General features: G+C 42.3%; 1 long non-coding RNA gene across 1 annotated transcript; it reads left to right on the top strand.

Annotated features, from left to right (window-relative positions):
- Nucleotides 1-10,819: 10,819 nt before the first annotated feature.
- LOC144753674 (uncharacterized) lies at nucleotides 10,820-11,244 on the top strand. Its single transcript, XR_013594469.1, has 3 exons — nucleotides 10,820-10,854; nucleotides 10,975-11,051; nucleotides 11,136-11,244. It is a non-coding gene; the product is annotated as an uncharacterized LOC144753674 (long non-coding RNA).
- The last annotated feature ends 414 nt before the right edge of the window (nucleotides 11,245-11,658 follow it).

Below are 11,658 nucleotides of genomic sequence, written 5' to 3'. Positions count from 1 at the left end.
TTCACTCATTCACCCATACAATCATTCATACATACAATCACTCATCTTTACAACACTATCATATGCACTCATACACCTATACAGACACTCACAGTCTGCCACTCATCCATGGAGTTACTCACACACTTAGTCAGTCCTGTAAAGAATCAATGACACTTCCATTTTCTTGTCTATACAGTTAAACATAGAGCACCTTACATTTTCAAACATATACTAACACATACTTACCTTCTTATACAATCATTGATACAAGTACAGATTGATCTGCACAGAGTCACACACCTCCCAGCTAGCCACACACACACTCAGTCTCCCATACAAATACTTGGGCAATCAATCAATAACCCATATAGTTACTCATATAGCTACTGATCAACACATGCAGCAGTTTACAGAACAACAGACATAATGATGCACAAATTAAGACAGTTTAGTCACTAACCCATGCAGTCAGTGAGACACATTTAATCACTCACTCATACAGTCAGTCATGCACCTACTAAATCCTTCGTCCAGACACTTACACATCCACTCATTCTTCAATATGTAAGACATATTTAAACTTTATAGAAACAAAAAATCACTGGATGTTGTTATCAGTGATGTCATCAGTGATGTCATTTGAGATGTCATCAGTGATGTCATCAGTGATGTCACTGACCATGTCATGAATGATGTAATATGTGACATCATCAGCAGTGGATTGCGGGTGCACGATATATAGTTAGTGCAACTAACTATATATGGAATTTCAATGGTTTTGTGTGAGTAAAATAAGGTTTTCTAAATGCTAATTCCTAACTATATATGGTCTATAACCTGTGGTTTTTTCAGTGAATTTTCAAGGTTTTGTAAATGCTAATTCCTAACTATATATGGTCTATAACCTATGGTTTTTTCTGTGAATATATATATATATATATATATATATATATATATATATATATATATATATCAAAGAGCAAGCCCTGGCCGCTGCATGAATAATGGCACCAAGTAGGTACCGACCTCTTCCCCAGAATCAAAACGTTCAATGACGAGCCATCAAACACCAGAAAGTGTAAGCAGTTGAAGAGTATTTATTGTGCAAATTTCGGGCGGCTGCCCTCCATGACGCGTTTCGCTCCGCGGGCGGAGCTTGATCACATGATGCGCCACTGTAGGCTGTGCCATTTTATGTGCAATAAAAGCCTATCAGCCAAAAAAAATTGACTGAGAGGCGGTAATAAAGTGAAAAGTAAAACATAAACAATGTACAGACAGTGAGAGGTTAAACAATGAACTCCAATAACGAGATGAAGATATAACAAACCACGTATGGAGCTCAATACATTTTACAGTGCAACGCTGAATACGTCAAACTATATAAAGAAATGATGGCCAGTGCCAGATATCTCAACATGATTAATTGATTCAAAAACGGATGACTATTCAACATCTCCATGGTTGGAGAAACAACAGGTCATAAATGCATAAATGGCACATATAATAAATGAAATGGAGAAATCTTCAATTACTCATTGTACCACCCATGCTTGATTTGCCAAAAAACGTTTGCTCATCATATAAAGTTCATAACCTCTACCTCAAAAACAATTATAAATATAAACATTGCATATATTACAAAAAATTAGTCTGTACATAGCAAAATGAGTGAAAAATAAAAGAAAAAGAGAGTATAAATAATATTGACAAAGGGCACTAAAACAGTTTAGCAAAGGCACCCAGGTGGGTAACCTACCGAAAGATATGATGAATGTATACTGTAAATAGTGCACATAAAAACTGATTAGACTTCATAGGCCACGAGCTATGTAGAAATCAATTAAACAAGCCAATGAAAGACATTCAGTCTCATCACAGATTTACAAACAATTATTGCAGAAAATTGCTGAGCCCTTCATTGATATTTAACCCATTGGGGACTTTGGTGTCGAGCAATAAAATGAATTGCGTTTCCTTCTGCCTGAGTAATTTTTCCCGATCCTCCCCCGACATGGAATAGGGACTGAACCCAGGATAGTAAACTCAAGATCTTTAAGCTGATTTCTATGCACTGCTTTAAAGTGGCAGGCCACAGGATAATTGTTGTCTGAGTTTACGATGGCACGCACGTGCTGTAGAATACGCCTGTTGACTGGGAGCTTCGTGCTCCCAATGTATTCTAAATTGCATGTGCACCTCAGTTTGTATATCGCGAATTCCGAACGACAAGTCAAATACTCGCGAATCGGTATTCGTCTCGCACTGAAGGCTGATTGATAATAAGTGCCATTCTTGGCGAATGTGCATGCACGGCACGAAGTGCATTTAAAAAAGCCTAATTTAGATAACCATGGAGTTTTAGGTATGTTTTCAGGCATGGATCTATCTAATGCGTCTCTCATTGATGGTGCCCGTCTGAATGTAATCATGGGCAAGCTTGGTAAAATGGGTCCTAGGACGTTGTCTGTGAGAAAGATAGGCCATTCAGAATACAAAATATGTCTTATCTTTCTCTCTTGGCTACAGAAGGTTGTAATCAAGCGAATTGGGCCTAATGTGGTGGAATCAGTGGTTGAGGATGTCTTGGGCTGTAATAATTCCTCTCTGGACTTACTATTGACTCTAGTTAAAGCCTGGTCCAATATGTTGGAATGATAGCCCCGTACTCGAAATATTTGATAAGATTCATTGAGACAACGGGCAGAGATCAAAGTGTCACTACAAATACGTTTAATAGGGATGAATTCACCATAGGGAATGCTTTTGATGGTGTGGGCAGGGTGGGCACTCTGAGCATGTAATATAGAGTTGCCCGCTGTTGACTTACGATGTAATTTAGAATGAAGTTCCCCTTCTTTTATGAAAAGATATACATCCAAGAACTCAGCCGAGTCCGTAGTGACAGTAGCTGTGAATTTCAAATTACGTTCATTTTGATTCACATCCCTCACAAAAGCATGAGCCTGTTCCTGTGAACCCCCCCAGATGATAAAAATATCATCAATAAATCTCCAGTAGTGGATCAAATACGGTCCCCACTGGCCATGTGTGGTTCTGAGCTCGTGCTCCTCCCACCAGCCAACATGTAAACATGAATAGCTGGGGGAGAAGCACGAGCCCATTGCCATGCCTCGTTGTTGGTGGTAGATGACGTTCTGAAATTGAAAGTAATTGTTATACAGACATATTTTAATCATTTGGAGGAGCATATCGTTATGGTCTCTAAGAACAGCATCACGTTGGTCAAGAAAATATTTGGTGGCTTCCATCCCTTGTTGATGGTGAATGCTCGTGTATAGTGACTCTATGTCCATAACCACAAAACAATAGTTCGGACACCAATTAACTTGTTCAACTTTCAACAAAAAATCTGTAGTGTCTTTTAAATATGATGGCAGTCTAGTCATGTGGGGTTGAAGGAAAAAATCGACGTATTTTGAAAGGTTCTCATTCATGCTCCCTTGAGCAGAAATAATCGGGCGACCTGGTACTGGAGTTATACATTTGTGAATCTTTGGGAGAAGATAAAAAACAGGAGTGATGGGGAATTCAACACTGAGAAATTTTGCCTCATCTCTAGAAATCAGCCCTTTCCTTTGGCAATGATGGATGAATTTCCGTGTGCTTTCCTCACTTTTGCACATGGCAAATTTGTTTGACTTCAAATAACAAGTTTGGTTCAAAAGTTGTTTTTCTGCCTCTTGCACATAATCTACCTTTGACCAGAGAACAGTGTTGCCACCTTTATCTGAGTTTTTCACAATAATGTTCGGGTTGTTTTGAAGTTTTTTAATCAAAGTGTGGTATTGTTGATTATTGTAGTCAGCCTGTTTGTTACGTCCCAAAGTAGCTTTGTTTAATGCCTTCAGTTCCATGATCACCCTATCACTGAATACGTCGATCGCGTCTTTTGGCATAAGGGGTAGAAATGTTGATTCCACCCGGAAAGGAGTAGGAGTTGTTTTATCAACTGTGGTAACTTGACTAACTGTGGGTGCATCCTGTGAGCTTTCTTCATGGGCAAGATCAAGAAGAGACTGTAGTCCTCCCAGGTGACGGACTTGCAGTGTACTTGTTGTGTTACCCGGTTCCATGGGTGCCTGTCCTTTAACTTGAGGCATAGGATGTAATTGGAAATGCTTAATTAACTTGATTTTGCAAATGAATTTGAACACGTCTATACGTGCCTGATTGTAGGAAAAATCATTCTTAGGACAATAAGTTAGTCCCAGAGACAGGAGCTGCTCCTCTGCCTTAGATAAGACTGCGTCAGTTAAATTTACCACAGTGTTTTCAGTGGAGGCGATTATCTCCTCCAATTTCTCCTCGCATTGCTTTGCGTTATACCTTTCTTTACACTTGCGCCTCCTGGCGCGCCTTTTCCTATTTGTACGCTGCTTTGTTGTTGCTGAGGATTGCGGGGGCACAGGGAGTACCGCCGGTCCTCGCTGACAAAATTTAGTTTGTCAACGACGGTGAAATTGGTAAGCTTATTTGTATCTACAGAACTGACAGATCTAATGTCATCTGAGCTGCTGTTGGATGTAAGAGAAACTGAATCAGGGTCTAAGTTATCCGGAGTCGCCATTGCACCATTCACAGGTGCTAATGCTGTTGCTGATTTCCTCTGCCCTATAAGGGCTTGGCACTTGTAATTGTCATACTTTTTTGCAAAGGTGAAAATGCGACCCGTGGCATAATCTTGCTGATCCCTGGCAAACATATGCACTTTACGTTCCTTTATTGAATCTTCATATTTCACCATGCGGGCTTCAATTTCTTTTTTTGTTAAAGCAATCAGGTCCGTTTCACCTGATGCATCCAAGAGCCCATTGACTCGATCGATTTCTAACAGAATCGCTTCTCTGTTTGATTGTGCATATTTAATGAGGATGTGTAGCATATTCCTCGAGGCCTGGAGATTATTATCGGCCCATTCTTGCAGCATTTTTGGATCGGGTTTCTCATAGGTAGGTACAATATATTTATATATATATATATATATATATATATAGATATATATGTATAGATATATATATACTAGCTGTACCCGGCCACGCGTTGCTGTGGCTCAGTCTGGTTAAATGGAAGAGAAACAAAAGAGTAAGCACACGTTTCTAATATGCTTAATTTCACAATGCGTGTGTGTGTACAATATGTTTTAGTGACTATTGTCTCTATGTGTCCCTTGTAGTTGTTGCGCAGCAAGCAAATCGATAGGGTCTGGTTGGCCTTTCGATTAAAAACACGCGTGTATTGGATATGCGCGTATTCGAATCCAACGTTGTGTATATATAAACACACGCTAATGTTGCAAAGTGAACCAACTCCTCTCCCCTCCCTCCACCCACTTCCCGGTCAGCCATCCTGACACCAACTGTCCATCCTAATATATGTAGACTATTGTCTCTATACGTCCCTTCTTAATGTTGTAAAGTGAACCAACTCCTCCCCCTCCCTCCACCCACTTTCTGGTCTGCCATCCTGACACCAACTGTCCATCCTCATATATGTAGACTTTTGTCTCTACGCGTCCCTTGTAGTTGTTGTGCAGAAACCAAATCGATAGGGTCTGTTCGGCCTTTTGATTAAAAACACGCACATATCGGACACGCTCGTATTCGAATCCAACATTGTGTATATATAAACATGCGCTTAATCAAATCCAACGTTGTGTCAAAATGTCAAAGCAATCGGTGAAGAACTTTCGGAGATTTAAAATTTTGAACAAACCTGCCTCAGGGTCGATCTCCTCGATATATAATTTAGCCATATATCTCCGTACTTCTACCCCAATTTCAGCATTAGTAAGTAAAATCTGACCCGTGGTGCCCTCCCGCAGACTACTAATTGATTTCGGGCTCTATCTGTTTTAGCCTTCCAAGCTAAGAGCCTACCACTCTTCTCCCCGTAAGAGAAGTTCTGGAGTTTGCTGACCTTCCATCTGTTTACTAAGATATTGTCCAAGAAACTCTTATATTCTACTTGAAGATTCTCTAACTCCTTAGTAAGGCATGGAACCCTAAAAAAAGAATCTAAAGAGGCCCTTTGTAATTCCTGCTCTATAGTCTGAATATTTTGAATAAGGACCTTCTCTCTCCTTCTGTGGGTACGATTCTTCCCAATCATAATAGATGTAATTTCTGACCTTAAAGATGCCTTAAAGGCGTCCCAAATAACCTGTGGCTTCGCTGACCCTCTGTTGACCTGAAAAAATATCAAAGCTTCCTGACGTAACTTTAATTGAACCACTTCGTCAAGTAAAATTGTCCAATTTAATGTCCATCTTATAGCTCTTCTCTTTCCTTGTAATCTGATGGATAATAAAACAGCATAGTGATCAGAGAGGATTGCAGGCAAATGGTCGGCTCTATCAACTTCTCCATATAGGCACTAGTCTATCAAAAAATAGTCTATACGTTATGGTGACTGTATTTTCTGCTGTAAAATGTATATCCCTTCTCATTCCCTTCTTTAACTCTCCAAACATCAATCAAATGTAATTCATGCTTCAAGATTTTGAGTGCATTCATAGAATTTAAAGGGGTCTTATAAATTGACCTCCAAGTCCTATCTAACTCGGGGCATTGAATTAAATTAAAATCCCCTCCAATAACTACTGCAACATTAACTAACAGGAGGGCAGCTTCCAATTGAGTCAGAGAGTCTGGTTTGTCCTGATTTGGACCGTAATAACTCACACATACCATAGCCCTATTCAGGATTTTAATATTAGCGATTACCCATCTCCCAGATGAGTCCGTAGAATGACCTTCTAAATTAATACTACAATTAGTTCTGATAATAATGGCAACTCCTCTTGTGCTACCTCTCTGTTTTGAGCTGACAATGTCTTGGACCCAAGACCATTTTGTAAACATATTTAAAGATTCCTTCTCTTCCAAACGGGTTTCCTGCAATAATATAATATTAGCCTCAGATTTTGTAAGAAACTCCATAATACGGGCCAATTTTTTCCAGGATCTCATATTACTCTGAATAGCTCTAATTTGCTCAAATGGCTTGGCCCCATGTCCTGAATTATCTTGATCTATTGTCATACCCCAAGACCATCTATCTATAAATATATCAAATTGCATCTCATAAGGGCCTGAGGGAGGCACCCTCTACGAAGCACCTCACATCTTACTTAACAGGGCATCAACTTCCTCAGGTTCCCGAAAATTATACATTTTGTTGTTCCACATGACTTTCAACATAGCCGGAAACTTCATATGGACTTGGGCTCCCTTAAGCCTTAATTAATTTATCTTTGAGCCTAACAGCCACTGACGTTCTGCTGTTCTTTTACCCATATCTGAGCGTATTGAATATGTACAATCCCCATACGTAGTTGATCTTTCTTTTAACACCCTAGTTAGGACAAGCTCCTTGATTGTATAGGTATGAAAAGCAACAAGAATCTTTCTCAGAGCTTTCCTTCCTGGCTGCAACCTATAGGGATCTCTATGCACGCTTTGAAGTTTGTTTGCCCAATTAATCTCCGCGTGGTCGGAGAGTAACTCCCCGAATAGACGAGAGACAAATCCCTTTAAATCTGCCCCTTCGCATTCTCCTCAATACCTAAAATACGTATATTATTTCTTCTGGCCTGGAGTTCCAATCTCTCCATATCTAACTATAGTTCCTTGTTTCCTCGTTTTAGCTCCTCCATCGCACTAAGATTAGAGGCGGTAGTCTCACCCAAAGCTTTCACTTCCTCTTCAAGAGACTCAGTTCGTTTAGCCAATCCATCTATCTTCTGCTCCAAGATCTCCCCCCTATCCTGAATTTCTCACTGATGCCTCCATAAGGGAAGAAAAGCGATTTTCCAACAACAATGGCGTACCCAACTGGTCGGAGGGGGCGGCATTCCCTGCTTTCTCTACACAATTTAATGAGGATTTATAATCTCCAACTATTTCTAAAACAATAAGGACAATATTGCAACATACGCCCACTGAGGCGGGGTTTGGAATAGTTATCAGGTGTTCCTCACTAACTGACTGCCATTTCCTTTACCATCGCCCATGACCAAGAACACCAGTTGTTTGAAACGCGTTGGGCAGTGTATCATTTGAAGGGGGAGACTGTTATTCTGTCACACTGTGATCCTCAATAAAAGGCTGTGAAACTCTCCGTGGTGGCATCTTCATATGGGGCAACCTTCTTGCTGGATTTTTAGTGGCTTTCCTCGGCCGCTAAGATGCCCGCAAGCCATCCACCCCTAAGGGTTAAGTTATGCTGGCAGTGATAGCCATCCACCCCCCTATGGGCTGGACAATGCTGGCAGTGATAGACATCCACCTCTCTATAGGTTGGGACTGCTGTCAGCCCTAGCCATCCACCCACCATGGGCTGGAAAATGCTGGCAGTGATAGCCATCCACCCCCATATGGGCTGGACAATGCTGGCAGTGATAGCCATCCACCCCTCTCTAGGTTGAGACTGCCGGCAGTGATAGCCATCCACCCCCTATGGGTTCAGAAATGCTGGCTCATCTCATAATTTGAGACTGCTCGCAGTGATAGCCATCCACCCCCCATGGGCTGGACAATGCTGTCAGTGATAGCCATCCACCCCCTAAAGGCTAAGTTATGCTGGCAGTGATAGCCATCCACCCCCTATAGGCTGGACAATTCTGGCAGTGATAGCACTCCACCCCCTATGGGTTAAGTAAAGCTGTCAGTGATAGCCATCCACCCCTCTATAGGTAGGGACTGCTGGCAGTAATAGTCATCCACCTCCCTATGGGCTGGACAACGCTGGAAGTGACAGCCATCCACCCCCTATGGGTTAAGTAACACTGGAAGTGATAGCCACCCACCACTCTATAGGTTGGGACTGCTGGCAGTGATGGCCATCCCTCCCCTATGGGTTCAGTAATGCTGGCAGTGATAGCCATCCACACCTCTATAGGTTGAGACTGATGGCAGTGATAGCCATCCACCCCCCATATGGGCTGGACAATGCTGGTAGTGATAGCTATCCACCCCTAAGGGTTAGGTTATGCTGGCAGTGATAGCCACCCACCCCTCTATGGGCTGGACAATGCTGACAGTCATAGCCATCTACCCCCTATGGGTTAAGTAATGCTCTCAGTGATAGCCATTCACCCCTCTGTAGGTTGGGACTGCTGGCACTGATAGCCATCCACCCCCTTATGGGCTGGACAATACTGGCAGTGATAGCCATCCACCTCTCTATAGGTTGTGACTGCTGGTAGTCCTAGCCATCCACCCCTCTATAGGTTGAGACTGCTGTCAGTGATAGCCATCCACCCCCTACAGGCTGGACAATGCTGTCAGTGATAGCCATCCACCCCCTATAGGTTAAACTAAGCTGTCAGTGATAGCCATTCACCCCCCTATAGGCTGGACAATACTGGCAGTGATACCACTCCATCCCCTATGGGTTAAGTAAAGCTGTCAGTGATAGTCATCCACCCCTCTATAGGTAGGGACTGCTGGCAGTAATATTCATTTACCCCTCTATGGGCTGGATAGTGCTGGCAGTGATAGTCATCCACCCCTCTATAGGTTGGGACTGCTGGCAGTGACAGCCATCCACCTCCCTATGGGCTGGACAATGCTGGAAGTGATAGCCATCCACCCCTCTATAGGTAGGGACTGCTCGGAGTTCTAGTCATCTAACCCTCTATGGGTTGGACAGTGCTGGCAGTGATAGCCAGCCACACCTCTATAGGTTGGGACTGCTGGCAGTGATAGCCATCCACCCCCCTATGGGCTGGACAATGTTGGCAGTGATAGCCATCCACCCCTCTATAGGTTAAGACTGCTGGCAGTGATAGCCATCCACCCCTTATGGGATTCATAATGCTGGCAGTGATTGCCATCCACCCCCCTATGGGCTGGCCAATGCTAGCAGTGATAGCCATCCACTCCTCTATAGGTTGAGACTGCTGGCAGTGATAGCCATTCACCCCTCTATAGGTTGGGACTGCTCTCAGTGATATCCATCCACCCCCCAGGGGTTAAGTAATGCTGGAAGTTATAGCCATCCACCCCTCTAAAGGTTGGGACTGCTGGCAGTGATAGCCATCCACCCCCCATATGGGCTGGACAATGCTGCAGTGATAGCCATCCACCCCTCTATAGGTCAGGACTGCTGGCAGTGATAGCCATCCACCACCTATGGGCTCGACAATGCAGGCATTGATAGCCATCCACCCCCTGTTGGTTAGAACTGATGGTAGTTACAGCCATCCACCCCCTATGGGTTCAGTAATACTGGAAGTGATAGCCATCCACCCCCTATGGGTTATGTTACGCTGGCAGTGATAGCCATCCACCTAATTATGGGCTGGACAATGCTGGCAGTGATAGCCATCCACCCCCCTAAATGTTGGAACTGCTGATATTTATAGCCATCCACCCCCTATGGGTTCAGTAATTCTGGCAGTGATAGCCATCCAGCCCCTATGGGTTAAGTTATGCTGGTAGTGATAGCCATCCACCCCCTATGGGTTCAGTAATTCTGGCAGTGATAGCCATCCCTCCCCTATGTGTTTAGTAATGCTGGCAGTGATAGCCATCCACCCCTCTATAGGTTGGGACTGCTGGCAGTGATAGCCATCCACCCCCCTATAGGTAGGGACTGCTGGGAGTAATAGTCATCTACCCCTCTATGGGTTGTACAGTGCTAGCAGTGATAGCCATCCACACCTCTATAGGTTAGGACTGCTGGGAGTTATAGCCATCCACCCCCCTATGGGCTGGACAATGCTGGCAGTGATAGCCATCCATCCCTCTATAGGTTAAGACTGCTGGCAGTGATAGTCATCCACCCCCTATGGGTACAGTAATGCTGAAAACAACTATACTGGCAAAGACCAACCTAAAAAAATATGTAAGTATCTTCACAATGTGAATCATGAAGATACACTTTTGTAGTAGAAATGAGCTCTAACATTGCAAATGTACCAAAACATTAATTAATAATATACTACTTTCATGTTTTTCATAACAGCTACAACAACATCACAAACAATTATCCCCAACTAAAGAAGCAAGCAGCTCCTAATTTTGCTGTAAATTCAAAAACACGTAAGTATAAACATTCCTACTTATCACTAACATAGATTATTTATCACATTTAATTTGACATTAACTATTATATACATTTTATAGATATACAAAGTACAAAATGACCGAAGGAGCCGAATTTGTGACCAGCCAGAAAGGAAAACTATTACTATGCTACATGGGTTACACTTATACACAAGAAAAGCAATATGGCATGCAAGTTAATTGGAAATGTTGTAAATATTATTCTAACAAGTGCTATGGCAGAGCAACAACTAAAGAAGCTACAGTACTGTATACTAGGGAACACAATCATCCACCTAATGTTACTGAAATAGAAGTTAGAACAGCTTTGGAAAATATAAAAGAAGCTAGTACAGGTTCCCAAAAGCAAACAAATGTCATTTTAAAAGAAGCCATTCCTAAAATCCCAAAAACTGCCACAACTCAAATGCCAAATATCCTCTCCTTAAAAAGAACTATAGCACGAACTAAAAAAGCTACTACTTCTACAACACCATCTCCCAGAACATATCAGGATATAAATTTAACTGCTAACCAAATAATAACTTTAAATAAACAACCATTTATAGTTTACGACAACGAAAACAATGACAAAAGGCTTATA

Source organism: Lissotriton helveticus, chromosome 5_1 (genome assembly GCF_964261635.1).
Source record: "Lissotriton helveticus chromosome 5_1, aLisHel1.1, whole genome shotgun sequence".
Taxonomy (NCBI): Eukaryota; Metazoa; Chordata; class Amphibia; order Caudata; family Salamandridae; genus Lissotriton; species Lissotriton helveticus.
This window is presented reverse-complemented; position numbering and strand designations above follow the sequence as displayed.